General features: G+C 44.0%; 42 non-coding genes and 1 pseudogene across 42 annotated transcripts in view; all 43 read left to right on the forward strand.

Moving 5' to 3' along the window:
- LOC133435035 (5S ribosomal RNA) overlaps positions 1–50 on the forward strand; it is a 119-nt gene extending 69 nt beyond the window's left edge. The window contains exon 1 of the ribosomal RNA XR_009778905.1: positions 1–50. This exon is cut by the window's left edge and continues 69 nt beyond it. This is a non-coding gene — a ribosomal RNA (5S ribosomal RNA).
- Positions 51–3,031: 2,981 nt separating this feature from the next.
- On the forward strand, positions 3,032–3,150 carry LOC133435224 (5S ribosomal RNA). The gene has a single exon (XR_009779085.1). It is a non-coding gene; the product is annotated as a 5S ribosomal RNA (ribosomal RNA).
- Positions 3,151–3,367: 217 nt separating this feature from the next.
- LOC133435268 (5S ribosomal RNA) lies at positions 3,368–3,486 on the forward strand. Its single transcript, XR_009779127.1, has one exon. It is a non-coding gene; the product is annotated as a 5S ribosomal RNA (ribosomal RNA).
- A 199-nt stretch (positions 3,487–3,685) lies between these two features.
- Positions 3,686–3,804, forward strand: LOC133435169 (5S ribosomal RNA). Its single transcript, XR_009779033.1, has one exon. It is a non-coding gene; the product is annotated as a 5S ribosomal RNA (ribosomal RNA).
- Positions 3,805–4,020: 216 nt separating this feature from the next.
- LOC133434976 (5S ribosomal RNA) lies at positions 4,021–4,139 on the forward strand. The gene has a single exon (XR_009778849.1). It is a non-coding gene; the product is annotated as a 5S ribosomal RNA (ribosomal RNA).
- A 199-nt stretch (positions 4,140–4,338) lies between these two features.
- LOC133435323 (5S ribosomal RNA) lies at positions 4,339–4,457 on the forward strand. Its single transcript, XR_009779180.1, has one exon. It is a non-coding gene; the product is annotated as a 5S ribosomal RNA (ribosomal RNA).
- Positions 4,458–4,674: 217 nt separating this feature from the next.
- On the forward strand, positions 4,675–4,793 carry LOC133435036 (5S ribosomal RNA). Its single transcript, XR_009778906.1, has one exon. It is a non-coding gene; the product is annotated as a 5S ribosomal RNA (ribosomal RNA).
- Positions 4,794–6,617: 1,824 nt separating this feature from the next.
- Positions 6,618–6,736, forward strand: LOC133435354 (5S ribosomal RNA). The gene has a single exon (XR_009779210.1). It is a non-coding gene; the product is annotated as a 5S ribosomal RNA (ribosomal RNA).
- Positions 6,737–6,953: 217 nt separating this feature from the next.
- On the forward strand, positions 6,954–7,072 carry LOC133435068 (5S ribosomal RNA). Its single transcript, XR_009778936.1, has one exon. It is a non-coding gene; the product is annotated as a 5S ribosomal RNA (ribosomal RNA).
- A 199-nt stretch (positions 7,073–7,271) lies between these two features.
- Positions 7,272–7,390, forward strand: LOC133435170 (5S ribosomal RNA). Its single transcript, XR_009779034.1, has one exon. It is a non-coding gene; the product is annotated as a 5S ribosomal RNA (ribosomal RNA).
- A 217-nt stretch (positions 7,391–7,607) lies between these two features.
- Positions 7,608–7,726, forward strand: LOC133435380 (5S ribosomal RNA). The gene has a single exon (XR_009779236.1). It is a non-coding gene; the product is annotated as a 5S ribosomal RNA (ribosomal RNA).
- Positions 7,727–7,943: 217 nt separating this feature from the next.
- LOC133435074 (5S ribosomal RNA) lies at positions 7,944–8,062 on the forward strand. Its single transcript, XR_009778942.1, has one exon. It is a non-coding gene; the product is annotated as a 5S ribosomal RNA (ribosomal RNA).
- Positions 8,063–8,261: 199 nt separating this feature from the next.
- On the forward strand, positions 8,262–8,380 carry LOC133435076 (5S ribosomal RNA). Its single transcript, XR_009778944.1, has one exon. It is a non-coding gene; the product is annotated as a 5S ribosomal RNA (ribosomal RNA).
- A 199-nt stretch (positions 8,381–8,579) lies between these two features.
- LOC133435225 (5S ribosomal RNA) lies at positions 8,580–8,698 on the forward strand. Its single transcript, XR_009779086.1, has one exon. It is a non-coding gene; the product is annotated as a 5S ribosomal RNA (ribosomal RNA).
- Positions 8,699–8,915: 217 nt separating this feature from the next.
- On the forward strand, positions 8,916–9,034 carry LOC133435069 (5S ribosomal RNA). Its single transcript, XR_009778937.1, has one exon. It is a non-coding gene; the product is annotated as a 5S ribosomal RNA (ribosomal RNA).
- Positions 9,035–9,233: 199 nt separating this feature from the next.
- Positions 9,234–9,352, forward strand: LOC133435171 (5S ribosomal RNA). Its single transcript, XR_009779035.1, has one exon. It is a non-coding gene; the product is annotated as a 5S ribosomal RNA (ribosomal RNA).
- Positions 9,353–9,568: 216 nt separating this feature from the next.
- On the forward strand, positions 9,569–9,687 carry LOC133434977 (5S ribosomal RNA). Its single transcript, XR_009778850.1, has one exon. It is a non-coding gene; the product is annotated as a 5S ribosomal RNA (ribosomal RNA).
- A 199-nt stretch (positions 9,688–9,886) lies between these two features.
- Positions 9,887–10,005, forward strand: LOC133435324 (5S ribosomal RNA). Its single transcript, XR_009779181.1, has one exon. It is a non-coding gene; the product is annotated as a 5S ribosomal RNA (ribosomal RNA).
- A 217-nt stretch (positions 10,006–10,222) lies between these two features.
- On the forward strand, positions 10,223–10,341 carry LOC133435037 (5S ribosomal RNA). The gene has a single exon (XR_009778907.1). It is a non-coding gene; the product is annotated as a 5S ribosomal RNA (ribosomal RNA).
- A 1,823-nt stretch (positions 10,342–12,164) lies between these two features.
- LOC133435355 (5S ribosomal RNA) lies at positions 12,165–12,283 on the forward strand. Its single transcript, XR_009779211.1, has one exon. It is a non-coding gene; the product is annotated as a 5S ribosomal RNA (ribosomal RNA).
- Positions 12,284–12,500: 217 nt separating this feature from the next.
- LOC133435070 (5S ribosomal RNA) lies at positions 12,501–12,619 on the forward strand. Its single transcript, XR_009778938.1, has one exon. It is a non-coding gene; the product is annotated as a 5S ribosomal RNA (ribosomal RNA).
- Positions 12,620–12,818: 199 nt separating this feature from the next.
- LOC133435172 (5S ribosomal RNA) lies at positions 12,819–12,937 on the forward strand. Its single transcript, XR_009779036.1, has one exon. It is a non-coding gene; the product is annotated as a 5S ribosomal RNA (ribosomal RNA).
- A 217-nt stretch (positions 12,938–13,154) lies between these two features.
- LOC133435077 (5S ribosomal RNA) lies at positions 13,155–13,273 on the forward strand. The gene has a single exon (XR_009778945.1). It is a non-coding gene; the product is annotated as a 5S ribosomal RNA (ribosomal RNA).
- Positions 13,274–13,472: 199 nt separating this feature from the next.
- LOC133435078 (5S ribosomal RNA) lies at positions 13,473–13,591 on the forward strand. The gene has a single exon (XR_009778946.1). It is a non-coding gene; the product is annotated as a 5S ribosomal RNA (ribosomal RNA).
- Positions 13,592–13,790: 199 nt separating this feature from the next.
- LOC133435026 (5S ribosomal RNA) lies at positions 13,791–13,909 on the forward strand. The gene has a single exon (XR_009778896.1). It is a non-coding gene; the product is annotated as a 5S ribosomal RNA (ribosomal RNA).
- Positions 13,910–14,125: 216 nt separating this feature from the next.
- On the forward strand, positions 14,126–14,244 carry LOC133434978 (5S ribosomal RNA). Its single transcript, XR_009778851.1, has one exon. It is a non-coding gene; the product is annotated as a 5S ribosomal RNA (ribosomal RNA).
- Positions 14,245–14,443: 199 nt separating this feature from the next.
- On the forward strand, positions 14,444–14,562 carry LOC133434848 (5S ribosomal RNA). Its single transcript, XR_009778761.1, has one exon. It is a non-coding gene; the product is annotated as a 5S ribosomal RNA (ribosomal RNA).
- Positions 14,563–14,761: 199 nt separating this feature from the next.
- Positions 14,762–14,880, forward strand: LOC133434863 (5S ribosomal RNA). Its single transcript, XR_009778775.1, has one exon. It is a non-coding gene; the product is annotated as a 5S ribosomal RNA (ribosomal RNA).
- A 199-nt stretch (positions 14,881–15,079) lies between these two features.
- LOC133434979 (5S ribosomal RNA) lies at positions 15,080–15,198 on the forward strand. Its single transcript, XR_009778852.1, has one exon. It is a non-coding gene; the product is annotated as a 5S ribosomal RNA (ribosomal RNA).
- Positions 15,199–15,415: 217 nt separating this feature from the next.
- On the forward strand, positions 15,416–15,534 carry LOC133435109 (5S ribosomal RNA). Its single transcript, XR_009778975.1, has one exon. It is a non-coding gene; the product is annotated as a 5S ribosomal RNA (ribosomal RNA).
- A 199-nt stretch (positions 15,535–15,733) lies between these two features.
- LOC133434980 (5S ribosomal RNA) lies at positions 15,734–15,852 on the forward strand. The gene has a single exon (XR_009778853.1). It is a non-coding gene; the product is annotated as a 5S ribosomal RNA (ribosomal RNA).
- Positions 15,853–16,069: 217 nt separating this feature from the next.
- Positions 16,070–16,188, forward strand: LOC133434875 (5S ribosomal RNA). The gene has a single exon (XR_009778786.1). It is a non-coding gene; the product is annotated as a 5S ribosomal RNA (ribosomal RNA).
- Positions 16,189–16,405: 217 nt separating this feature from the next.
- LOC133435209 (5S ribosomal RNA) lies at positions 16,406–16,524 on the forward strand. Its single transcript, XR_009779071.1, has one exon. It is a non-coding gene; the product is annotated as a 5S ribosomal RNA (ribosomal RNA).
- A 199-nt stretch (positions 16,525–16,723) lies between these two features.
- LOC133435185 (5S ribosomal RNA) lies at positions 16,724–16,842 on the forward strand. Its single transcript, XR_009779048.1, has one exon. It is a non-coding gene; the product is annotated as a 5S ribosomal RNA (ribosomal RNA).
- Positions 16,843–22,884: 6,042 nt separating this feature from the next.
- Positions 22,885–23,003, forward strand: LOC133435233 (5S ribosomal RNA). The gene has a single exon (XR_009779094.1). It is a non-coding gene; the product is annotated as a 5S ribosomal RNA (ribosomal RNA).
- A 217-nt stretch (positions 23,004–23,220) lies between these two features.
- Positions 23,221–23,339, forward strand: LOC133434914 (5S ribosomal RNA; annotated as a pseudogene).
- A 1,903-nt stretch (positions 23,340–25,242) lies between these two features.
- Positions 25,243–25,361, forward strand: LOC133435347 (5S ribosomal RNA). Its single transcript, XR_009779203.1, has one exon. It is a non-coding gene; the product is annotated as a 5S ribosomal RNA (ribosomal RNA).
- A 217-nt stretch (positions 25,362–25,578) lies between these two features.
- On the forward strand, positions 25,579–25,697 carry LOC133435325 (5S ribosomal RNA). Its single transcript, XR_009779182.1, has one exon. It is a non-coding gene; the product is annotated as a 5S ribosomal RNA (ribosomal RNA).
- A 199-nt stretch (positions 25,698–25,896) lies between these two features.
- LOC133434958 (5S ribosomal RNA) lies at positions 25,897–26,015 on the forward strand. The gene has a single exon (XR_009778832.1). It is a non-coding gene; the product is annotated as a 5S ribosomal RNA (ribosomal RNA).
- A 216-nt stretch (positions 26,016–26,231) lies between these two features.
- LOC133435253 (5S ribosomal RNA) lies at positions 26,232–26,350 on the forward strand. The gene has a single exon (XR_009779113.1). It is a non-coding gene; the product is annotated as a 5S ribosomal RNA (ribosomal RNA).
- A 199-nt stretch (positions 26,351–26,549) lies between these two features.
- On the forward strand, positions 26,550–26,668 carry LOC133434982 (5S ribosomal RNA). The gene has a single exon (XR_009778855.1). It is a non-coding gene; the product is annotated as a 5S ribosomal RNA (ribosomal RNA).
- Positions 26,669–26,885: 217 nt separating this feature from the next.
- On the forward strand, positions 26,886–27,004 carry LOC133435235 (5S ribosomal RNA). The gene has a single exon (XR_009779096.1). It is a non-coding gene; the product is annotated as a 5S ribosomal RNA (ribosomal RNA).
- Positions 27,005–27,203: 199 nt separating this feature from the next.
- LOC133434983 (5S ribosomal RNA) lies at positions 27,204–27,322 on the forward strand. The gene has a single exon (XR_009778856.1). It is a non-coding gene; the product is annotated as a 5S ribosomal RNA (ribosomal RNA).
- The last annotated feature ends 139 nt before the right edge of the window (positions 27,323–27,461 follow it).

A 27,461-nucleotide genomic window follows, 5' to 3' on the forward strand; every position in this document is an offset into this window, starting at 1 on the left:
GGTTAGTACTTGGATGGGAGACCGCCTGGGAATACCAGGTGCTGTAAGCATTTTCAACCAGCAGAGAGCGCTCTCGCTTAATCTACCCACACATATTTCAACGTGGTAACAGCAACAGCTCACGTCCTAAAGTGTTTTGCACATGGTTAAGGCACTTTAACTCCAACAAATAAAACCAACAAATCAATGACTTATATTCTATGACTTATCTTCAACTCCATATAAGAGGTATTTCAAGCTGCAGCTTCTGCTTACGGCCATACCAGCCTGGATGCACCCGATCTCGTCTGGGGCCTGTACTACGAAGCAAGTTCAACATATCCAGGATATCTTTTCCTTATCCAGATTCACTAAGCGGGACAATTGCAATCACGCTAAGCGGTCACACGACAGTGGTTATCAACTCGGTATATCAACCCAGGTTTCTCCAATCTGGATATGAGCGCGTGCACATAAAAGGGGCGGTGTTTTCAGCGCATGACCAATCGCAAGCATGGAGAAGTCCGCTGTCAGAGCCGCTTATTTCAGTAGCGAAGAGCAAACTATAATATTACGGAAATATGATGAGTATAGGCATATAATACAGGCAAAAAGCAACACAGTTGCAGCTGCAAAATGCAGGAAAGACAGCTGGCAAAAGATCGCTGACTGTGTAAATGTGTAAATTCATAGGGATATAAACATATATTTGAATATTCTGGGAATCTTAATCTTAAACTGTAAACCATGATCAGCAATATTAAAATAATAAAAGGCTTGCAATATTTCAGTTGATTTGTAATGAATCCAGAATGTATGACATTTTTTTGTTTTTGTGTTTGCATTACAGAAAATCACAATATTCTAATTTTCTGAGACAGTCCTGTATATATTGGTTCTATAACTATTGTTGTTGACCGATAACTTGTGCTGATGCTGTACCAAAGAATTGGGTTTTTTTATTTATTTTATTTTATTTTTTATTTTTTCAGGAGGGGGGTGTTTAGTATTTTAAAGTGACTTCTCAGAATGTTCGAGGGACGAAATTGAAAATCCCTTTTTTGCTATCCCCTTACAAATGCATCTTCTTTTTGATTTCTTCTTGATTTATTTATTTAATTAGGGCCCGAGCACCTTCAGTGCGAAGGCCCTATTGTATCTGTAGGAATTTTTTTTCTTTTTTCTTCTGACGAAAGGAGAGCCTTTTTGCCCCCCTAAACGTGCCCAAAAAGTCACCAAATTTTGCATGCAAGGCAGGCCTGGCGAAAAATTTGATATTTAATGGTTTACATTAATGGGCGTGGCAAAATGGCTCAACAGCGCCCCCCGGAAAACTTTGTGCCTCAAGCCCCACAATAGGGTTTGACGTACATGCACGAAAATCGCTACACACCTGTATCAGTACACAACTTAAAGAAAAGTCTCTTGGCGACATGGCCGAAACCAAACAGGAAGTCAGCCATTTTGAATTAATCGTGTCACTTTGGTGCAATTTATGCCATTCCTTCGGCAGTTAATTCAGCCCGAACCGTAACGTGCACCCAAGTGTGTTATACATCAAAATGTGCGTCTCCATCCTGCGACAACACGCATTACTTTTCTCTTTCAAAAGCATTACCGTGGCGATGCTAGACGCCAAAAAGCGCGCCCACCCTTCATCTGGTTGGTTCAGACAGAAAAAACTTTGCACCTCAAGCCCCATAATACGGTTTGACGTACATGAACGAAAATCGGTACACACCTGTATCATGTCGCAACTTAAAGAAAAGTCTCCTGACGCCATGGCCGAAACCGAACAGGAAGTCGGCCATTTTGAACAATCTGAATTAATCGCCTAATTTTGGAGCAATATATGCCATTCCTTCGAGAATTAATTCAGCCCGAACCGTATCGTGAACCCAGATTTGTTATACATCAAAATGTGCGTCTCCATCCTGCGACTACACGCATTACTTTTCTCTTTCAAAAGTGTTACCGTGGCGACGCTAGACGCCAACAAGCGCACCCCCCCTTCATCTGATTGGTCCATATTTGATAGTTCCCCAAAAGGCACCAAATTTGGCATGCAAGCCAGGCCTGGCGATAAATTTGATATTTCATGGTTTGCCTTAACGGGCGTGGCCTAACGGCTCAACAGTGCCCCCTAGAATATTTTTCTCTTCCATAACTTTTGAATGGTTTGACCTAGGAAGTCGTGGGTGGTGTCATTTCTGATATGCTTATGGGGGGCGGTGGCCGTGAGTGCGAGGGCCCGTTCATCGCTGCTTGCAGCTTTAATTGGTATTAGTTTTGGATTGACTGTACATCGGATTTTGGGTGATGATTTGTTTTATTTATTCATTGATTGATTTATTTTTTATTTTCTCCTCCACCTCTTTTTTCTTTTTTTCCTTTTTTCCTTTTTTTTGATTTTTTTGGATCGTTCATACAGGGAAAGCAAAGGGGTTTTGGTGGCCCTGAATACGCGTTCTGTTCGGAGGGATCCTCTCACGATCCGCGCACCAAGCTCCACTGGATTCTCTTCGAAAGGGCATGCCATTTTCCAAGAGAGCTGATTGGTCAGTGGGCGGTGCTTTTACACCCGGCGATCTGTATCTCGAACATAACCTGCTCCGGAGCAGGTTAGCGGTTCAGCATAAGTTACCATGGCGATGTGCCCCGATAAGAAGTGAACCACCGTCGTAGTCCTGAAAACCCAGGGTTAAACCTGAAGTTACCTCGCTAACCCCAAATCCCGCTTCGTAGTACAGGCCCCTGATCTCGGAAGCTAAGCAGGGTCGGGCCTGGTTAGTACTTGGATGGGAGACCGCCTGGGAATACCAGGTGCTGTAAGCTTTTTCAACCAGCAGAGAGCGCTCTCGCTTAATCTACCCACACATATTTCAACGTGGTAACAGCGACAGCTCATGTCCTAAAGTGTTTTGCACATGGTTAAGGCACTTTAACTCCAACAAATAAGTGCTTCTAAATTATTATCACCAACAAATCAATGACTTATATTATATGACTTATCTTCAACTCCATATAAGAGGTATTTCAAGCTGCAGCTTCAGCTTACGGCCATACCAGCCTGGATGCGCCCGATCTCGTCTGATCTCGGAAGCTAAGCAGGGTCGGGCCCGGTTAGTACTTGGATGGGAGACCGCCTCGGAATACCAGGTGCTGTAAGCATTTTCAACCAGCAGAGAGCGCTCTCGCTTAATCTACCTACACATATTTCAACGTGGTAACAGCGACAGCTCACGTCCTAAAGTGTTTTGCACATGGTTAAGGCACTTTAACTCCAACAAATAAGCGCTTCTAAATTATTATCACCAACAAATCAATGACTTGTATTATATGACTTATCTTCAACTCCATATAAGAAGTATTTCAAGCTGCAGCTTCAGCTTATGGCCATACCAGCCTGGATGCGCCCGATCTCGTCTGATCTCGGAAGCTAAGCAAGGTAGGGCCTGGTTAGTACCTGGATGGGAGACCGCCTGGGAATACCAGGTGCTGTAAGCTTTTTCAACCAGCAGAGAGCGCTCTCGCTTAATCTACCCACACATATTTCAACGTGGTAAGAGCGACAGCTCACGTCCAAAAGTGTTTTGCACATGGTTAAGGCACTTTAACTCCAACAAATAAAACCAACAAATCAATGACTTATATTCTATGACTTATCTTCAACTCCATATAAGAGGTATTTCAAGCTGCAGCTTCTGCTTACGGCCATACCAGCATGGATGCGCCCGATCTCGTCTGATCTCGGAAGCTAAGCAGGGTCGGGCCTGGTTAGTACTTGGATGGGAGACCGCCTGGGAATACCAGGTGCTGTAAGCTTTTTCAACCAGCAGAGAGCGCTCTCGCTTAATCTACCCACACATATTTCAACGTGGTAACAGCGACAGCTCACGTCCTAAAGTGTTTTTCACATGGTTAAGGCACTTTAACTCCAACAAATAAGCGCTTCTAAATTATTATCACCAACAAATCAATGACTTGTATTATATACTTATCTTCAACTCCATATAAGAAGTATTTCAAGCTGCAGCTTCAGCTTACGGCCATACCAGCCTGGATGCGCCCGATCTCGTCTGATCTCGGAAGCTAAGCAGGGTCGGGCCTGGTTAGTACTTGGATGGGAGACCGCCTGGGAATACCAGGTGCTGTAAGCTTTTTCAACCAGCAGAGAGCGCTCTCGCTTAATCTACCCACACATATTTCAACGTGGTAAGAGCGACAGCTCACGTCCTAAAGTGTTTTGCACATGGTTAAGGCACTTTAACTCCAACAAATAAAACCAACAAATCAATGACTTATATTCTATGACTTATCTTCAACTCCATATAAGAGGTATTTCAAGCAGCAGATTCTGCTTACGGCCATACCAGCCTGGATGCGCCTGATCTCGTCTGATCTCGGAAGCTAAGCAGGTTCGGGCCTGGTTAGTACTTGGATGGGAGACTGCCTCGGAATACCAGGTGCTGTAAGCATTTTCAACCAGCAGAGAGAGCTCTCGCTTAATCTACCCACACATATTTCAACGTGGTAACAGCGACAGCTCACGTCCTAAAGTGTTTTGCACATGGTTAAGGCACTTTAACTCCAACAAATAAACGCTTCTAAATTATTATCACCAACAAATCAATGACTTATATTATATGACTTATCTTCAACTCCATATAAGAGGTATTTCAAGCAGCAGCTTCTGCTTACGGCCATACCAGCCTGGATGCGCCCGATCTCGTCTGATCTCGGAAGCTAAGCAGGGTCGGGCCTGGTTAGTACTTGGATGGGAGACCGCCTGGGAATACCAGGTGCTGTAAGCATTTTCAACCAGCAGAGAGCGCTCTCGCTTAATCTACCCACACATATTTCAACGTGGTAACAGCAACAGCTCACGTCTTAAAGTGTTTTGCACATGGTTAAGGCACTTTAACTCCAACAAATAAAACCAACAAATCAATGACTTATATTCTATGACTTATCTTCAACTCCATATAAGAGGTATTTCAAGCTGCAGCTTCTGCTTACGGCCATACCAGCCTGGATGCACCCGATCTCGTCTGGGGCCTGTACTACGAAGCAAGTTCAACATATCCAGGATATCTTTTCCTTATCCAGATTCACTAAGCGGGACAATTGCAATCACGCTAAGCGGTCACACGACAGTGGTTATCAACTCGGTATATCAACCCAGGTTTCTCCAATCTGGATATGAGCGCGTGCACATAAAAGGGGCGGTGTTTTCAGCGCATGACCAATCGCAAGCATGGAGAAGTCCGCTGTCAGAGCCGCTTATTTCAGTAGCGAAGAGCAAACTATAATTTTACGGAAATATGATGAGTATAGGCATATAATACAGGCAAAAAGCAACACAGTTGCAGCTGCAAAATGCAGGAAAGACAGCTGGCAAAAGATCGCTGACTGTATAAATGTGTAAATTCATAGGGATATAAACATATATTTGAATATTCTGGGAATCTTAATCTTAAACTGTAAACCATGATCAGCAATATTAAAATAATAAAAGGCTTGCAATATTTCAGTTGATTTGTAATGAATCCAAAATGTATGACATTTTTTTGTTTTTGTGTTTGCATTACAGAAAATCACAATATTCTAATTTTCTGAGACAGTCCTGTATATATTGGTTCTATAACTATTGTTGTTGACCGATAACTTGTGCTGATGCTGTACCAAAGAATTGGGTTTTTTTATTTATTTTATTTTATTTTTTATTTTTTCAGGAGGGGGGTGTTTAGTATTTTAAAGTGACTTCTCAGAATGTTCGAGGGACGAAATTGAAAATCCCTTTTTTGCTATCCCCTTACAAATGCATCTTCTTTTTGATTTCTTCTTGATTTATTTATTTAATTGGTATTAGTTTTGGATTGACTGTACATCGGATTTTGGGTGATGATTTGTTTTATTTATTCATTGATTGATTTATTTTTTATTTTCTCCTCCACCTCTTTTTTCTTTTTTTCCTTTTTTCCTTTTTTTTTGATTTTTTTGGATCGTTCATACAGGGAAAGCAAAGGGGTTTTGGTGGCCCTGAATACGCGTTCTGTTCGGAGGGATCCTCTCACGATCCGCGCACCAAGCTCCACTGGATTCTCTTCGAAAGGGCATGCCATTTTCCAAGAGAGCTGATTGGTCAGTGGGCGGTGCTTTTACACCCGGCGATCTGTATCTCGAACATAACCTGCTCCGGAGCAGGTTAGCGGTTCAGCATAAGTTACCATGGCGATGTGCCCCGATAAGAAGTGAACCACCGTCGTAGTCCTGAAAACCCAGGGTTAAACCTGAAGTTACCTCGCTAACCCCAAATCCCGCTTCGTAGTACAGGCCCCTGATCTCGGAAGCTAAGCAGGGTCGGGCCTGGTTAGTACTTGGATGGGAGACCGCCTGGGAATACCAGGTGCTGTAAGCTTTTTCAACCAGCAGAGAGCGCTCTCGCTTAATCTACCCACACATATTTCAACGTGGTAACAGCGACAGCTCATGTCCTAAAGTGTTTTGCACATGGTTAAGGCACTTTAACTCCAACAAATAAGTGCTTCTAAATTATTATCACCAACAAATCAATGACTTATATTATATGACTTATCTTCAACTCCATATAAGAGGTATTTCAAGCTGCAACTTCAGCTTACGGCCATACCAGCCTGGATGCGCCCGATCTCCTCTGATCTCGGAAGCTAAGCAGGGTCGGGCCCGGTTAGTACTTGGATGGGAGACCGCCTCGGAATACCAGGTGCTGTAAGCATTTTCAACCAGCAGAGAGCGCTCTCGCTTAATCTACCTACACATATTTCAACGTGGTAACAGCGACAGCTCACGTCCTAAAGTGTTTTGCACATGGTTAAGGCACTTTAACTCCAACAAATAAGCGCTTCTAAATTATTATCACCAACAAATCAATGACTTGTATTATATGACTTATCTTCAACTCCATATAAGAAGTATTTCAAGCTGCAGCTTCAGCTTATGGCCATACCAGCCTGGATGCGCCCGATCTCGTCTGATCTCGGAAGCTAAGCAGGGTAGGGCCTGGTTAGTACCTGGATGGGAGACCGCCTGGGAATACCAGGTGCTGTAAGCTTTTTCAACCAGCAGAGAGCGCTCTCGCTTAATCTACCCACACATATTTCAACGTGGTAAGAGCGACAGCTCACGTCCAAAAGTGTTTTGCACATGGTTAAGGCACTTTAACTCCAACAAATAAAACCAACAAATCAATGACTTATATTCTATGACTTATCTTCAACTCCATATAAGAGGTATTTCAAGCTGCAGCTTCTGCTTACGGCCATACCAGCATGGATGCGCCCGATCTCGTCTGATCTCGGAAGCTAAGCAGGGTCGGGCCTGGTTAGTACTTGGATGGGAGACCGCCTGGGAATACCAGGTGCTGTAAGCTTTTTCAACCAGCAGAGAGCGCTCTCGCTTAATCTACCCACACATATTTCAACGTGGTAACAGCGACAGCTCACGTCCAAAAGTGTTTTTCATATGGTTAAGGCACTTTAACTCCAACAAATAAGCGCTTCTAAATTATTATCACCAACAAATCAATGACTTATATTATATGACTTATCTTCAACTCCATATAAGAGGTATTTCAAGCAGCAGCTTCTGCTTACGGCCATACCAGCCTGGATGCGCCTGATCTTGTCTGATCTCGGAAGCTAAGCAGGGTCGGGCCTGGTTAGTACTTGGATGGGAGACCGCCTGGGAATACCAGGTGCTGTAAGCATTTTCAACCAGCAGAGAGCGCTCTCGCTTAATCTACCCACACATATTTCAACGTGGTAACAGCGACAGCTCACGTCCTAAAGTGTTTTGCACATGGTTAAGGCACTTTAACTCCAACAAATAAGCGCTTCTAAATTATTATCACCAACAAATCAATGACTTATATTATATGACTTATCTTCAACTCCATATAAGAGGTATTTCAAGCTGCAGCTTCAGCTTACGGCCATACCAGCCTGGATGCGCCCGATCTCGTCTGATCTCGGAAGCTAAGCAGGGTCGGGCCTGGTTAGTACTTGGATGGGAGACCGCCTGGGAATATCAGGTGCTGTAAGCTTTTTCAACCAGCAGAGAGCGCTCTCGCTTAATCTACCCACACATATTTCAACGTGGTAACAGCGACAGCTCACGTCCTAAAGTGTTTTGCACATGGTTAAGGCACTTTAACTCCAACAAATAAAACCAACAAATCAATGACTTATATTCTATGACTTATCTTCAACTCCATATAAGAGGTATTTCAAGCTGCAGCTTCAGCTTACGGCCATACCAGCCTGGATGCGCCCGATCTCGTCTGATCTCGGAAGCTAAGCAGGGTCGGGCCTGGTTAGTACTTGGATGGGAGACCGCCTGGGAATATCAGGTGCTGTAAGCTTTTTCAACCAGCAGAGAGCGCTCTCGATTAATCTACCCACACATATTTCAACGTGGTAACAGCGACAGCTCACGTCCTAAAGGGTTTTGCACATGGTTAAGGCACTTTAACTCCAACAAATAAAACCAACAAATCAATGACTTATATTATATGACTTATCTTCAACTCCATATAAGAGGTATTTCAAGCTGCAGCTTCAGCTTACGGCCATACCAGCCTGGATGCGCCCGATCTCGTCTGATCTCGGAAGCTAAGCAGGGTCGGGCCCGGTTAGTACTTGGATGGGAGACCGCCTCGGAATACCAGGTGCTGTAAGCATTTTCAACCAGCAGAGAGCGCTCTCGCTTAATCTACCTACACATATTTCAACGTGGTAACAGCGACAGCTCACGTCCTAAAGTGTTTTGCACATGGTTAAGGCACTTTAACTCCAACAAATAAGCGCTTCTAAATTATTATCACCAACAAATCAATGACTTGTATTATATGACTTATCTTCAACTCCATATAAGAAGTATTTCAAGCTGCAGCTTCAGCTTATGGCCATACCAGCCTGGATGCGCCCGATCTCGTCTGATCTCGGAAGCTAAGCAGGGTAGGGCCTGGTTAGTACCTGGATGGGAGACCGCCTGGGAATACCAGGTGCTGTAAGCTTTTTCAACCAGCAGAGAGCGCTCTCGCTTAATCTACCCACACATATTTCAACGTGGTAAGAGCGACAGCTCACGTCCAAAAGTGTTTTGCACATGGTTAAGGCACTTTAACTCCAACAAATAAAACCAACAAATCAATGACTTATATTCTATGACTTATCTTCAACTCCATATAAGAGGTATTTCAAGCTGCAGCTTCTGCTTACGGCCATACCAGCATGGATGCGCCCGATCTCGTCTGATCTCGGAAGCTAAGCAGGGTCGGGCCTGGTTAGTACTTGGATGGGAGACCGCCTGGGAATACCAGGTGCTGTAAGCTTTTTCAACCAGCAGAGAGCGCTCTCGCTTAATCTACCCACACATATTTCAACGTGGTAACAGCGACAGCTCACGTCCTAAAGTGTTTTTCACATGGTTAAGGCACTTTAACTCCAACAAATAAGCGCTTCTAAATTATTATCACCAACAAATCAATGACTTGTATTATATACTTATCTTCAACTCCATATAAGAAGTATTTCAAGCTGCAGCTTCAGCTTACGGCCATACCAGCCTGGATGCGCCCGATCTCGTCTGATCTCGGAAGCTAAGCAGGGTCGGGCCTGGTTAGTACTTGGATGGGAGACCGCCTGGGAATACCAGGTGCTGTAAGCTTTTTCAACCAGCAGAGAGCGCTCTCGCTTAATCTACCCACACATATTTCAACGTGGTAAGAGCGACAGCTCACGTCCTAAAGTGTTTTGCACATGGTTAAGGCACTTTAACTCCAACAAATAAAACCAACAAATCAATGACTTATATTCTATGACTTATCTTCAACTCCATATAAGAGGTATTTCAAGCAGCAGATTCTGCTTACGGCCATACCAGCCTGGATGCGCCTGATCTCGTCTGATCTCGGAAGCTAAGCAGGTTCGGGCCTGGTTAGTACTTGGATGGGAGACTGCCTCGGAATACCAGGTGCTGTAAGCATTTTCAACCAGCAGAGAGCGCTCTCGCTTAATCTACCCACACATATTTCAACGTGGTAACAGCGACAGCTCACGTCCTAAAGTGTTTTGCACATGGTTAAGGCACTTTAACTCCAACAAATAAACGCTTCTAAATTATTATCACCAACAAATCAATGACTTATATTATATGACTTATCTTCAACTCCATATAAGAGGTATTTCAAGCAGCAGCTTCTGCTTACGGCCATACCAGCCTGGATGCGCCCGATCTCGTCTGATCTCGGAAGCTAAGCAGGGTCGGGCCTGGTTAGTACTTGGATGGGAGACCGCCTGGGAATACCAGGTGCTGTAAGCATTTTCAACCAGCAGAGAGCGCTCTCGCTTAATCTACCCACACATATTTCAACGTGGTAACAGCAACAGCTCACGTCTTAAAGTGTTTTGCACATGGTTAAGGCACTTTAACTCCAACAAATAAAACCAACAAATCAATGACTTATATTCTATGACTTATCTTCAACTCCATATAAGAGGTATTTCAAGCTGCACCTTCTGCTTACGGCCATACCAGCCTGGATGCACCCGATCTCGTCTGGGGCCTGTACTACGAAGCAAGTTCAACATATCCAGGATATCTTTTCCTTATCCAGATTCACTAAGCGGGACAATTGCAATCACGCTAAGCGGTCACACGACAGTGGTTATCAACTCGGTATATCAACCCAGGTTTCTCCAATCTGGATATGAGCGCGTGCACATAAAAGGGGCGGTGTTTTCAGCGCATGACCAATCGCAAGCATGGAGAAGTCCGCTGTCAGAGCCGCTTATTTCAGTAGCGAAGAGCAAACTATAATTTTACGGAAATATGATGAGTATAGGCATATAATACAGGCAAAAAGCAACACAGTTGCAGCTGCAAAATGCAGGAAAGACAGCTGGCAAAAGATCGCTGACTGTATAAATGTGTAAATTCATAGGGATATAAACATATATTTGAATATTCTGGGAATCTTAATCTTAAACTGTAAACCATGATCAGCAATATTAAAATAATAAAAGGCTTGCAATATTTCAGTTGATTTGTAATGAATCCAAAATGTATGACATTTTTTTGTTTTTGTGTTTGCATTACAGAAAATCACAATATTCTAATTTTCTGAGACAGTCCTGTATATATTGGTTCTATAACTATTGTTGTTGACCGATAACTTGTGCTGATGCTGTACCAAAGAATTGGGTTTTTTTATTTATTTTATTTTATTTTTTATTTTTTCAGGAGGGGGGTGTTTAGTATTTTAAAGTGACTTCTCAGAATGTTCGAGGGACGAAATTGAAAATCCCTTTTTGCTATCCCCTTACAAATGCATCTTCTTTTTGATTTCTTCTTGATTTATTTATTTAATTGGTATTAGTTTTGGATTGACTGTACATCGGATTTTGGGTGATGATTTGTTTTATTTATTCATTGATTGATTTATTTTTTATTTTCTCCTCCACCTCTTTTTTCTTTTTTTCCTTTTTTCCTTTTTTTTTGATTTTTTTGGATCGTTCATACAGGGAAAGCAAAGGGGTTTTGGTGGCCCTGAATACGCGTTCTGTTCGGAGGGATCCTCTCACGATCCGCGCACCAAGCTCCACTGGATTCTCTTCGAAAGGGCATGCCATTTTCCAAGAGAGCTGATTGGTCAGTGGGCGGTGCTTTTACACCCGGCGATCTGTATCTCGAACATAACCTGCTCCGGAGCAGGTTAGCGGTTCAGCATAAGTTACCATGGCGATGTGCCCCGATAAGAAGTGAACCACCGTCGTAGTCCTGAAAACCCAGGGTTAAACCTGAAGTTACCTCGCTAACCCCAAATCCCGCTTCGTAGTACAGGCCCCTGATCTCGGAAGCTAAGCAGGGTCGGGCCTGGTTAGTACTTGGATGGGAGACCGCCTGGGAATACCAGGTGCTGTAAGCTTTTTCAACCAGCAGAGAGCGCTCTCGCTTAATCTACCCACACATATTTCAACGTGGTAACAGCGACAGCTCATGTCCTAAAGTGTTTTGCACATGGTTAAGGCACTTTAACTCCAACAAATAAGTGCTTCTAAATTATTATCACCAACAAATCAATGACTTATATTATATGACTTATCTTCAACTCCATATAAGAGGTATTTCAAGCTGCAACTTCAGCTTACGGCCATACCAGCCTGGATGCGCCCGATCTCCTCTGATCTCGGAAGCTAAGCAGGGTCGGGCCCGGTTAGTACTTGGATGGGAGACCGCCTCGGAATACCAGGTGCTGTAAGCATTTTCAACCAGCAGAGAGCGCTCTCGCTTAATCTACCTACACATATTTCAACGTGGTAACAGCGACAGCTCACGTCCTAAAGTGTTTTGCACATGGTTAAGGCACTTTAACTCCAACAAATAAGCGCTTCTAAATTATTATCACCAACAAATCAATGACTTGTATTATATGACTTATCTTCAACTCCATATAAGAAGTATTTCAAGCTGCAGCTTCAGCTTATGGCCATACCAGCCTGGATGCGCCCGATCTCGTCTGATCTCGGAAGCTAAGCAGGGTAGGGCCTGGTTAGTACCTGGATGGGAGACCGCCTGGGAATACCAGGTGCTGTAAGCTTTTTCAACCAGCAGAGAGCGCTCTCGCTTAATCTACCCACACATATTTCAACGTGGTAAGAGCGACAGCTCACGTCCAAAAGTGTTTTGCACATGGTTAAGGCACTTTAACTCCAACAAATAAAACCAACAAATCAATGACTTATATTCTATGACTTATCTTCAACTCCATATAAGAGGTATTTCAAGCTGCAGCTTCTGCTTACGGCCATACCAGCATGGATGCGCCCGATCTCGTCTGATCTCGGAAGCTAAGCAGGGTCGGGCCTGGTTAGTACTTGGATGGGAGACCGCCTGGGAATACCAGGTGCTGTAAGCTTTTTCAACCAGCAGAGAGTGCTCTCGCTTAATCTACCCACACATATTTCAACGTGGTAACAGCGACAGCTCACGTCCAAAAGTGTTTTTCACATGGTTAAGGCACTTTAACTCCAACAAATAAGCGCTTCTAAATTATTATCACCAACAAATCAATGACTTATATTATATGACTTATCTTCAACTCCATATAAGAGGTATTTCAAGCTGCAGCTTCAGCTTACGGCCATACCAGCCTGGATGCGCCCGATCTCGTCTGATCTCGGAAGCTAAGCAGGGTCGGGCCTGGTTAGTACTTGGATGGGAGACCGCCTGGGAATATCAGGTGCTGTAAGCTTTTTCAACCAGCAGAGAGCGCTCTCGCTTAATCTACCCACACATATTTCAACGTGGTAACAGCGACAGCTCACGTCCTAAAGTGTTTTGCACATGGTTAAGGCACTTTAACTCCAACAAATAAAACCAACAAATCAATGACTTATATTCTATGACTTATCTTCAACTCCATATAAGAGGTATTTCAAGCTGCAGCTTCAGCTTACGGCCATACCAGCCTGGATGCGCCCGATCTCGTCTGATCTCGGAAGCTAAGCAGGGTCGGGCCTGGTTAGTACTTGGATGGGAGACCGCCTGGGAATATCAGGTGCTGTAAGCTTTTTCAACCAGCAGAGAGCGCTCTCGCTTAATCTACCCACACATATTTCAACGTGGTAACAGCGACAGCTCACGTCCTAAAGGGTTTTGCACATGGTTAAGGCACTTTAACTCCAACAAATAAAACCAACAAATCAATGACTTATATGCTATGACTTATCTTCAACTCCATATAAGAGGTATTTCAAGCTGCAGCTTCTGCTTACAGCCATACCAGCCTGGATGCGCCCGATCTCGTCTGATCTCGGAAGCTAAGCAGGGTCGGGCCTGGTTAGTACTTGGATGGGAGACCGCCTGGGAATACCAGGTGCTGTAAGCTTTTTCAACCAGCAGAGAGCGCTCTCGCTTAATCTACCCACACATATTTCAACGTGGTAAGAGCGACAGCTCACGTCCTAAAGTGTTTTGCACATGGTTAAGGCACTTTAACTCCAACAAATAAGCGCTTCTAAATTATTATCACCAACAAATCAATGACTTGTATTATATACTTATCTTCAACTCCATATAAGAAGTATTTCAAGCTGCAGCTTCAGCTTACGGCCATACCAGCCTGGATGCGCCCGATCTCGTCTGATCTCGGAAGCTAAGCAGGGTCGGGCCTGGTTAGTACTTGGATGGGAGACCGCCTGGGAATACCAGGTGCTGTAAGCTTTTTCAACCAGCAGAGAGCGCTCTCGCTTAATCTACCCACACATATTTCAACGTGGTAAGAGCGACAGCTCTCGTCCTAAAGTGTTTTGCACATGGTTAAGGCACTTTAACTCCAACAAATAAAACCAACAAATCAATGACTTATATTCTATGACTTATCTTCAACTCCATATCAGAGGTATTTCAAGCTGCAGCTTCTGCTTACGGCCATACCAGCCTGGATGAGCCCGATCTAGTCTGATCTCGGAAGCTAAGCAGGGTCGGGCCTGGTTAGTACTTGGATGGGAGACCGACTGGGAATACCAGGTGCTGTAAGCTTTTTCAACCAGCAGAGAACGGTCTTGCTTAATCTAGCCACACATATTTCAACGTGGTAACAGCGACAGCTCACGTCCTAAAGTGTTTTGCACATGGTTAAGGCACTTTAACTCCAACAAATAAAACCAACAAATCAATGACTTATATTCTATGACTTATCTTCAACTCCATATAATAGGTATTTCAAGCTGCAGCTTCTGCTTACGGCCATACCAGCCTGAATGTGCCCGATCTCGTCTGATCTCGGAAGCTAAGCAGGGTCAGGCCTTGTTAGTACTTGGATGGGAGACCGCCTGGGAATACCAGGTGCTGTAAGCTTTTTCAACCAGCAGAGAGCGCTCACGCTTAATCTACCCACACATATTTCAACGTGGTAACAGCGACAGCTCACGTCCTAAAGTGTTTTGCACATGGTTAAGGCACTTTAACTCCAACAAATAAAACCAACAAATCAATGACTTATATTCTATGACTTATCTTCAACTCCATATCAGAGGTATTTCAAGCTGCAGCTTCTGCTTACGGCCATACCAGCCTGGATGCGCCCGATCTCGTCTGATCTCGGAAGCTAAGCAGGGTCGGGCCTGGTTAGTACTTGGATGGGAGACCGCCTGGGAATACCAGGTGCTGTAAGCTTTTTCAACCAGCAGAGAGCGCTCTCGCTTAATCTACCCACACATATTTCAACGTGGTAACAGCGACAGCTCATGTCCTAAAGTGTTTTGCACATGGTTAAGGCACTTTAACTCCAACAAATAAGTGCTTCTAAATTATTATCACCAAGAAATCAATGACTTATATTATATGACTTATCTTCAACTCCATATAAGAGGTATTTCAAACTGCAACTTCAGCTTACGGCCATACCAGCCTAGATGCGCCCGATCTCATCTGATCTCGGAAGCTAAGCAGGGTCGGGCCTGGTTAGTACTTGGATGGGAGACCGCCTGGGAATACCAGGTGCTGTAAGCTTTTTCGACCAGCAGAGAACGGTCTCGCTTAATCTAGCCACACATATTTCAACGTGGTAACAGCGACAGCTCACGTCCAAAAGTGTTTTGCACATGGTTAAGGCACTTTAACTCCAACAAATAAAACCAACAAATCAATGACTTATATTATATGACTTATCTTCAACTCCATATAAGAGGTATTTCAAGCTGCAGCTTCTGCTTACGGCCATACCAGCCTGGATGCGCCCGATCTCGTCTGATCTCGGAAGCTAAGCAGGGTCGGGCCTGGTTAGTACTTGGATGGGAGACCGCCTGGGAATACCAGGTGCTGTAAGCTTTTTCAACCAGCAGAGAGCGCTCTCGCTTAATCTACCCACACATATTTCAACGTGGTAAGAGCGACAGCTCACGTCCAAAAGTGTTTTTCACATGGTTAAGGCACTTTAACTCCAACAAATAAGCGCTTCTAAATTATTATCACCAACAAATCAATGACTTATATTATATGACTTATCTTCAACTCCATATAAGAGGTATTTCAAGCAGCAGCGTCTGCTTACGGCCATACCAGCCTGGACGTGCCCGATCTTGTCTGATCTCGGAAGCTAAGCAGGGTCTGGCCTGGTTAGTACTTGGATGGGAGACCGCCTGGGAATACCAGGTGCTGTAAGCATTTTCAACCAGCAGAGAGCGCTCTCGCTTAATCTACCCACACATATTTCAACGTGGTAACAGCGACAGCTCACGTCCTAAAGTGTTTTGCACATGGTTAAGGCACTTTAACTCCAACAAATAAGCGCTTCTAAATTATTATCACCAACAAATCAATGACTTATATTATATGACTTATCTTCAACTCCATATAAGAGGTATTTCAAGCTGCTGCTTCTGCTTACGGCCATACCAGCCTGGATGCGCCCGATCTCGTCTGATCTCGGAAGCTAAGCAGGGTCGGGCCTGGTTAGTACTTGGATGGGAGACCGCCTGGGAATATCAGGTACTGTAAGCTTTTTCAACCAGCAGAGAGCGCTCTCGCTTAATCTACCCACACATATTTCAACGTGGTAACAGCGACAGCTCACGTCCTAAAGTGTTTTGCACATGGTTAAGGCACTTTAACTCCAACAAATAAAACCAACAAATCAATGACTTATATTCTATGACTTATCTTCAACTCCATATAAGAGGTATTTCAAGCAGCAGATTCTGCTTACGGCCATACCAGCCTGGATGCGCCCGATCTCGTCTGATCTCGGAAGCTAAGCAGGGTCGGGCCTGGTTAGTACTTGGATGGGAGACCGCCTCGGAATACCAGGTGCTGTAAGCATTTTCAACCAGCAGAGAGCGCTCTCGCTTAATCTACCTATACATATTTCAACGTGGTAACAGCGACAGCTCACGTCCTAAAGTGTTTTGCACATGGTTAAGGCACTTTAACTCCAACAAATAAAACCAACAAATCAATGACTTATATTCTATGACTTATCTTCAACTCCATATAATAGGTATTTCAAGCTGCAGCTTCTGCTTACGGCCATACCAGCCTGGAGGCGCTCTGACTTCCTGTTTGTGCAGGAAGTGTGACGTGGCAGTTTGTTTGAGCAGGACACCAGGGAGCACGTGGTGGAGGAAGGAGAAGGAAAGATCAGGCTACAAACCTCCTGAAAAGAGAGTGGAGGAACCACCTCCCCCCCCCCAGCAGCTTCGCTGTTTGGGGGGAGTTTGTAACGGACGGACGACATGGCTTTGAACAATGGCAAACGGAATGCAGACAATGAGAAGGTCGACCGAACCTATGAGAAGGATCTGACTATTGAGGTGGAAATAGAGGGGGAGGACAAACTTTCGACGATGGATTTGCTGAGGATAACAAAGGAGAAATGCGGAATAGTAATTGGGTGCAGGTTCAAGACCTTCAAGAAGTACGAACTGACTATGAAAGATGCGGCTGGGAAAGAAAGATTAATGGAGGGTTTGAAAGTCGGAAACAACACGATCACCGCCAGAGAAATGAACAACATCGAGATGGTGGTATCATTCATGTCGTTGCCAGTTTACATCACGGACGAAGAAATTCTGGACAAACTGGCACTTTGGGGTGTGTCTGCCGTCTCCCCTATAAAGAGGAGGGTGTGGCCTGGGACTGACATCGCGGAAGGCACTCGCTTTGTCAGAGTGAGATTCCCGCAGGGAGTATCATCGCTGCCTTACTCCACAAAGTTCGAAACAATACAGGGCATGGATCACTTTAGAGTGATCCATGACAAACAAGTCAAAGTGTGTAGACTGTGCATCCAACCGGGACACATTATGAGGGAGTGTCCGGACTTCCACTGCTATAAATGCCTGAAACAAGGACACTTTGCGAGGGAGTGCACGGAGGAGTTCCATGCAGAAGTTGATGAGGAGGAGGAGGTGGAAGAGGAGATGAGGGAAGCACCGGCAGGGGAGAGAGAGGAGCGGGAGGAGACCCCGTCATCGGCCGAGAGCGAGGAGAAGAGGGAGACGCTGATGGCAGAGGGGGAGGAGAAGGAGGACGGACGTGGCCCCCAGACTGCAGGGGGGGAGCCGGAGGTGAGCCGCAGCGCAGCTGCATCCCACTCGTCGGCAGAGGGAGATGCTGGGGAGAGCATGGATGCAGCCCCATCACCCGATGGCCATGCCACTTCCCCCATGGACGAGCTCCCTTCTTCAGCGGGGCCCAGAGTCAGCAGAGGTCGCAGGGAAGGGATCCCGATGCGGAGCGGAGGAAGAGCAGGCGGTGGAGTCAGAACCAGAGGGGGTTTCTCCTCTGGTCCTGTACCTCCGATGGACGAACGCGCTGCCGAAAGAGATCCAGCCCAGGAGTCGCAGCAGGTATCATCGGACTTTTCGGAAGGGGAAGATTTGGATTTAAGCGATGCGTTTATTAATAAATTAAAGAGGAAGGCCAGAGAGAAGAAAGGGTTAAGCGCAAAGAAATAGACATTATGAAGCTATACATTATGTCCAGCTTACTTTTTTTTTTCTTTTTTTTCCATCATGGTTTTGAGTTTTTCTTCGCTTAATGCAAACGGGCTGAGAACTGAACATAGAATGCAGCGGGTACTTAATCTGTGCAATACAGACATCATATGTCTACAGGAGACATGGTGGGATGATGAGACAGTAGAAATGGTTAAAAAGCTATGGGGAGGGCTTCTTTTTCATAACAATGGGACCATAAATGCAAGGGGGGTGGCAATACTAATCAGAAAACATGCAGTTACAGAGGTGAAGCAGTGTCATACTGATGAAGACGGGAGGGTGGTAGGGATTGAGTTTTGTTTTCAGAGGGTTTTGTTTAAGCTTTTCTGCATTTATGCACCCAATGCTGAAAGAGATAGGAATCTCTTCTTTGATAGTCTCAAGCCCCACTGCTCCAAGAACTGCATCTTTTTGGGGGACATGAATGTGTGGATGGACAGGCTGGATGCATCCAAGAATACTAGGTTTGGATCGGATACATCCAGGAAGAAACTGTCAGATATGAATAGAATGTATAATTTAGTAGATAAATGGAGATGGGAGAACCCTGATAAAAGGGAGTTCTCCCGGCGACAGGTAGTACTGGGTGAACTCAAACAAAGCAGGATAGATATGTGTTTGGTGGCAAATGATATAATAGATCATATCGGTAAATTATCATACAATTTTAACAGTATAAGTGATCATGCGAGTCTCACAGGAACGATAAGGGTAGGGGAAAAAGGGAGGGGAGGAGGAATATGGTGTTTAAATAATAGCTTACTTAGAGACGATGATTATGAATATAGAGTTAGGGAATATTTAAAAGCCATGACAGATGATCCAAGTATGCTGACAGATACAGGCCGATGGTGGGAACAGGTGAAAGAAGGAGTTAAGCAAATAAGCATTAAATATGCCAAGTGCAGAAATGGGCGTAAGAAAAGAAAGGAAAGAAAAATAAAACAACTAATAGATAGCGAATTAAAGAAGGCGGATGATGATGTTAATTGGAAAATAGACAGATTATTAGAACTTAAAAATATACTATCTAAATATGAAATAGAGGAATGTAATGGCGCCATCGTCAGGAGCAAGGCCAAGTATGCGGTAGAGGGAGAAAAGAACACAGCCTTTTTTTTGAGGATGGAAAAACAGAGACAAGGAAAAAGCTATATAGAGGAGCTCGAAGATGACAATGGTAACCGAATAAACGACTTAACTGGCATTTGTGCTGCTGTTGAAGACTTTTATAAGCACTTATTCTCGAAAGAGAAGAATGATGAAAAGTGCATGGAGGAAGTGCTGAATACTGTGTCTACAAAACTCTCCATAGAACAGGCTGAAGCTTGTGAGGGAGACATAACGGAGCAGGAAATCACAGCAGCTATAATGAGTGGGAAGGCCAATAAGAGCCCAGGCTCTGATGGTCTGACCTATGAGTTCTATAAGACATTTATCGACCTTTTAGCACCCATAATGAAAACCGTTATTCAACATATTGAAACGACACAACAATTACCTCACTCCATGGCACTTAGCATTATCACGATCATTTACAAAAATAAGGGAAGCAAACTCAGACTGGAAAACTTTAGACCCATTAGTTTATTAAACACGGACTACAAAATTTTAGCTAAGGTTTTAGGCAATAGAATGAAAAGTGTAGCAGGTACGATCATAGCACCGACGCAGGCGTATGGAATACCGGGCAGGGATATCAGTGACACATTGATGACGGTCAGGGATTTAATCCATCACATGAACACAAATGGTAAAGGAGGAATTGTTTTGGGGGTTGATTTGAATAAAGCTTTTGACCGAGTTAGTCATAATTTTCTTTTTAACGCCTTGGAAAAATTCGGCTTCGGCAATAGAATAACCACGTGGATCAAACTGTTGTACAAGAATGCGATAAGTCAGGTCAAGTGCAATGGGCTTTTAACAAACATCTTTCCACTGCAGCGCTCAGTCAGACAAGGGTGTCCTATGTCATCGCTCCTTTACAGCCTGTCTGTAGAACCGTTGGCGACATTTATCAACAGCAACAACAATATCAGGGGGATTGAGTTACCGGGGGGAGGCAAGACCACCATACTGCAGTACGCAGATGACACTACAATAACAGTACAAGACATGGAAAGTACACAAACTGTCGCAAAATACTTTGAGATCTATGGCAGGGCATCTGGGGCAAAGATCAATATAGAAAAATCAGAAATAATGTATATAGGAAATAAAATCGATAAAAAGTGTGAGCTCAAATTTAAAATAGCAGAAAGTCAAATAAAAGTGTTGGGCATATATCTGGGGATAGATGAGAGAGCAGCTAGAGACTATACTTGGACAGGAGTCATAAATAAAATAAAGCGGACAATAAACTTTTGGAGACAAAGAAGCCTGAAGCTTAAAGGCAAGGTCATCATAATAAATGCTTTGCTAATATCTAGACTCATCCACTATATAGCAGCCATAGATATGCCAGAATGGGTGTTAAAGGAGCTTAATTCCATTATTTGTCTCTTTTTGTGGAATGGCAAGGGAGTGAGAGTCTCTCACCAAACCTTGATGGCTGGGTATAAGGCAGGAGGTTTAAAATTAGTTAATATAGAAATGAAGAAAAAAGCGATTAGAATAAAAACGGTGATTAAATATTTGCATGATAGAATAGAGCATGGTTGGAAACATTTCTTTAAAGAATATATAGGTCGGGCAGGAAAATGTGACGACTATGGTCTGCTGATGGCTTTGAAAAAGCATATGCATGAGGGTATCCCTGACTTTTATAGAGAAGTGTTGAACGCCTGGGCTATATTATTACCATACATAGGGTATGATTGTATAGATATAAACATGATTATGAATAACCCAATTTTTCTAAATACTAAATTATTGAATAATAGTGAAATGCTGTACAATGCCATCTTTATTAAGGCAGGAATAAGACAGATAAAAGATATCATGTTTGAGGTAATACCTGGTTTTCTGCCCGAACACTCAATAATAGATATGATTAGACACATGGATTATGATATGAGGAAAGGAACTATAGTTAACACATACAACAAAATTAAGAGTAGCATAAATACGGAATGGATAACTAAAATAAATAGCGATGAAGTAACAAGGACAGAGAGAAGTTGGCCAGAATTATATATAGAAAAGGAGAACTATAGGATTAATCTGGGCAAGCTGAAAACAAGGATGACATATGGTGTATTGATAGAAAAGGTCCTGAAGAGACCAGCCTCTGACGTGATGTGGAAGAAGAAATATACCAGCATGGACTTCAATGACATATGGTGTGGTACGATAAAATACAACAGCATAGACTGTGAGGACAATGATTTCAAGATAAAGCATAATAGAATATTTACAAAAATAATATTGCATCAAATTAATAAAAGTTTAAGCAGAATATGCGATGTATGCAAGACAGAAGAGGAAGATCTTTTTCATTTATTTTTGAACTGTGCTTGTTTGATTCAGTTCTTTGAAAAGCTGAGACACACTTTGGTTAAACATTGGGGAAGTCACTATATAAGCAAATTTAATTGGGAGCAACTATTCTTGTTCGGTACAAGTAAAAGAAATAAGGGAATTAACACCAATTTATTTAATTTTGTTTTAAGCCATGCCAGATTGGCAGTCAGGCTGAGAAGAAACTATGCACATTTTGATGGAAAGATGGTGGATGTTTGGACAGTTTTTAAATCCATCTTAAAAAGAGATCTATATTTGATTTTGAAATACAACAGAAATAACTTTGTCGATGTTTTTGTTGAAGGAAATGACTTGGTTGAAATAACAGGAGGTAAAGTGTTACTTAATTTTTGACTTTATTTCAAGATTACACTATTGGAGTTGCTCATTCGTTGTGTTCTTTTTATTTCAACAGTGTTAAAATTTGTGCCCCCCCCCCTTTTTTTTTGGTTTGGAATCACGTTTTATTTTTTGAGTATAACTGTGTGTACATGATGGTTTCTGTTGCAATGTAGCTGAAAGTGGTTGCAGAGCAAAATGTAAACAATTCCTTTTAATGTAATGTATATTTTTCATAATAAAAGATAAAAAAAAAAAAAAAAAAAATGCGCCCGATCTCGTCTGATCTCGGAAGCTAAGCAGGGTCAGGCCTTGTTAGTACTTGGATGGGAGACCGCCTGGGAATACCAGGTGCTGTAAGCTTTTTCAACCAGCAGAGAGCGCTCACGCTTAATCTACCCACACATATTTCAACGTGGTAACAGCGACAGCTCACGTCCTAAAGTGTTTTGCACATGGTTAAGGCACTTTAACTCCAACAAATAAAACCAACAAATCAATGACTTATATTCTATGACTTATCTTCAACTCCATATCAGAGGTATTTCAAGCTGCAGCTTCTGCTTACGGCCATACCAGCCTGGATGCGCCCGATCTCATCTGATCTCGGAAGCTAAGCAGGGTCGGGCGTGGTTAGTACTTGGATGGGAGACCGCCTGGGAATACCAGGTGCTGTAAGCATTTTCAACCAGCAGAGAGCGCTCTCGCTTAATCTACCCACATAAATTTCAACGTGGTAACAGCGACAGCTCATGTCCTAAAGTGTTTTGCACATGGTTAAGGCACTTTAACTCCAACAAATAAGCGCTTCTAAATTCTTATCACCAAGAAATCAATGACTTATATTCTATGACTTATCTTCAACTCCATATAAGAGGTATTTCAAGCAGCAGATTCTGCTTACGGCCATACCAGCCTGGATGCGCCTGATCTCATCTGATCTCGGAAGCTAAGCAGGGTCGGGCCTGGTTAGTACTTGGATGGGAGACCGCCTGGGAATACCAGGTGTTGGACTATTGGACTAATATGATTATGAATTCATGACATATGTGAGTGGGTGAACATTTCTCTTGGGCCAGTAAAGGGCCGAAGCCAAGCCAAAGTTTATGCTGCATGACTCCAGACCAGATAACAGACTCCATGGGGTTTACGACACCTGGGAGGGGGGTCAGGCGCAGTATAGCCCCCACAAACCCAGCAGGGTTCCTGCCAGACCTGGAGGAACAAAGGAAAAGACAACGCAAAGGGACCAGGGACAGACTCCCTGGGGTGACGACACCAGGGGGGGTCAGACTAAATGGAGCCCCAGGAAGCAAGCTCTGAAGGGGGGGACTGTCCCTCTCAGTAAAACCGCCCCAAGCCCAAAAGCGGGAAGCACCCAATCACTTGCCAGGGGCTGGTGACATCACGCAGCCCGCGAAACTCAAAAGCTCCCTTCCTGCCCAGTGCTCACTCTCTCCCTCAGCCAGCGGACTGGACAAGACGTGCCTGCCGACGGTGCAGCCGCTGCCGCATCTACTCCACGAGAGCCTGGGGTGGGGGGGGAGCCGTTCCGGACCTGCATTAACAGGCCGGGCGTAAAATCCGATACCAGAGCACGGCGCTCTCAACTCTTTCTGTCTGCTAACTCCTTTCTTCCTTTGAGCACTTTCTCCACACCAGGGACCGTGCGTCCAGGAAGATTGCTCCGCCAGAACCCGCTGTAGAAGCTCCAGCCTTGGACCCGCGAACCCCTCCCGCAGCCCTGCGACACACAAGGGACGTGAGCCGACGTTCCGAAGGAGGAACCGGCCCCCCCGTCGCAACGAGGCCGGTGTTGAGGCCGCGGTCAGGACCAGAGAGCCGGCGTGAGGCGCCGCTGCAGCAACTGTTGCCCTTTTCTTTTTGAAGTAGGAGCAGGACAGAGACTGAGGGACCGCTCGCTATCGGAGCATCCCCGCCAGAAGCGATCGGCGGTGGGGTCAAAGCTGAACCGGACCTCTCCGACACCGGGAACCCCGGCAGGAACCCGGTCACCACCGACAGAGCCCGCAGATCCAGAATCCAGAGGAGACGTGAGGTGGCGTTTGGGCGATCAGTCAGTTAGAACGGTGTAAAGCTGAACTTATGTTTAATGAGATTACTGTATGCGTATTACTGTACGTTATCATTATTGTGTTCTTTATCATCTTTATTATTATTACATTTGATTCTTTTCTTTTCATTCCATGCATTTAACGTTTATGTTTCATTTTATTGATTGTTGTTTTTCTTGTTAGTTAATGGTTTTATAATAATGTCGTGTGCCATCAGATTTATTCGGGTAGTTATTTACATCCCTTTTGATACCCGTATGTAAATAAATTCTGATTGATTTCTTTATGAGTGGTTGTTATTTCATGCAAGATTTGGTCACAAATTGATTTGTTTAAGCAGAGCCTAGTGTTCGGACATCACGCCTTCACTGTTATTCTGTAAGATTTGCTGTTCTGCAGGATAATTCAAAAATCATATGAGACTGATTTTCTGCTGTTTTAGTTATCGAATTCCACCGGAGTAAGGCCCCGGCGGTGGTGCCCCTACGAGAATTATCATTTTTGATAATACAATTTGATAAATAGTCAACTTTATTAATTATTAATAATTCTTTAATAGAATTATCATTAGCCTTGATAACTGGACAGCCAAGCTACCTATGAGTTGCACAACACAGGTGCTGTAAGCTTTTTCAACCAGCAGAGAGCGCTCTCGCTTAATCTACCCACACATATTTCAACGTGGTAACAGCGACAGCTCACGTCCTAAAGTGTTTTGCACATGGTTAAGGCACTTTAACTCCAACAAATAAGCGCTTCTAAATTATTATCACCAACAAATCAATGACTTGTATTATATACTTATCTTCAACTCCATATAAGAAGTATTTCAAGCTGCAGCTTCAGCTTACGGCCATACCAGCCTGGATGCGCCCGATCTCGTCTGATCTCGGAAGCTAAGCAGGGTCGGGCCTGGTTAGTACTTGGATGGGAGAACGCCTGGGAATACCAGGTGCTGTAAGCATTTTCAACCAGCAGAGAGCGCTCTCGCTTAATCTACCCACACATATTTCAACGTGGTAACAGCGACAGCTCACGTCCAAAAGTGTTTTTCACATGGTTAAGGCACTTTAACTCCAACAAATAAACGCTTCTAAATTATTATCACCAACAAATCAATGACTTATATTATATGACTTATCTTCAACTCCATATAAGAGGTATTTCAAGCAGCAGCTTCTGCTTACGGCCATACCAGCCTGGATGCGCCCGATCTCGTCTGATCTCGGAAGCTAAGCAGGGTCGGGCCTTGTTAGTACTTGGATGGGAGACCGCCTGGGAATACCAGGTGCTGTAAGCATTTTCAACCAGCAGAGAGCGCTCTCGCTTAATCTACCCACACATATTTCAACGTGGTAACAGCAACAGCTCACGTCCTAAAGTGTTTTGCACATGGTTAAGGCACTTTAACTCCAACAAATAAAACCAACAAATCAATGACTTATATTCTATGACTTATCTTCAACTCCATATAAGAGGTATTACAAGCTGCAACTTCAGCTTACGGCCATACCAGCCTGGATGCGCCCGATCTCATCTGATCTCGGAAGCTAAGCAGGGTCGGGCCTGGTTAGTACTTGGATGGGAGACCGCCTGGGAATACCAGGTGCTGTAAGCTTTTTCAACCAGCAGAGAGCGCTCTCGCTTAATCTACCCACACATATTTCAACGTGGTAACAGCGACAGCTCACGTCCTAAAGTGTTTTGCACATGGTTAAGGCACTTTAACTCCAACAAATAAGCGCTTCTAAATTATTATCACCAACAAATCAATGACTTGTATTATATACTTATCTTCAACTCCATATAAGAAGTATTTCAAGCTGCAGCTTCAGCTTACGGCCATACCAGCCTGGATGCGCCCGATCTCGTCTGATCTCGGAAGCTAAGCAGGGTCGAGCCTGGTTAGTACTTGGATGGGAGACCGCCTGGGAATACCAGGTGCTGTAAGCTTTTTCAACCAGCAGAGAGCGCTCTCGCTTAATCTACCCACACATATTTCAACGTGGTAAGAGCGACAGCTCACGTCCAAAAGTGTTTTGCACATGGTTAAGGCACTTTAACTCCAACAAATAAAACCAACAAATCAATGACTTATATTCTATGACTTATCTTCAACTCCATATAAGAGGTATTTCAAGCTGCAGCTTCTGCTTACGGCCATACCAGCCTGGATGCGCCCGATCTCGTCTGATCTCGGAAGCTAAGCAGGGTCGGGCCTGGTTAGTACTTGGATGGGAGACCGCCTGGGAATACCAGGTGCTGTAAGCTTTTTCAACCAGCAGAGAGCGCTCTCGCTTAATCTACCCACACATATTTCAACGTGGTAACAGCGACAGCTCACGTCCAAAAGTGTTTTTCACATGGTTAAGGCACTTTAACTCCAACAAATAAGCGCTTCTAAATTATTATCACCAACAAATCAATGACTTATATTATATGACTTATCTTCAACTCCATATAAGAGGTATTTCAAGCAGCACCTTCTGCTTACGGCCATACCAGCCTGGATGCGCCCGATCTTGTCTGATCTCGGAAGCTAAGCAGGGTCGGGCCTGGTTAGTACTTGGATGGGAGACCGCCTGGGAATACCAGGTGCTGTAAGCATTTTCAACCAGCAGAGAGCGCTCTCGCTTAATCTACCCACACATATTTCAACGTGGTAACAGCGACAGCTCACGTCCTAAAGTGTTTTGCACATGGTTAAGGCACTTTAACTCCAACAAATAAAACCAACAAATCAATGACTTATATTCTATGACTTATCTTCAACTCCATACAAGAGGTATTTCAAGCTGCAGCTTCTGCTTACGGCCATACCAGCCTGGATGCGCCCGATCTCGTCTGATCTCGGAAGCTAAGCAGGGTCGGGCCTGGTTAGTACTTGGATGGGAGACCGCCTGGGAATACCAGGTGCTGTAAGCTTTTTCAACCAGCAGAGAGCGCTCTCGCTTAATCTACCCACACAAATTTCAACGTGGTAACAGCGACAGCTCACGTCCTAAAGTGTTTTTCACATGGTTAAGGCACTTTAACTCCAACAAATATGCGCTTCTAAATTATT

This window comes from Cololabis saira, unplaced genomic scaffold, assembly GCF_033807715.1.
Source record: "Cololabis saira isolate AMF1-May2022 unplaced genomic scaffold, fColSai1.1 scf052, whole genome shotgun sequence".
NCBI classification, from domain to species: Eukaryota; Metazoa; Chordata; class Actinopteri; order Beloniformes; family Belonidae; genus Cololabis; species Cololabis saira.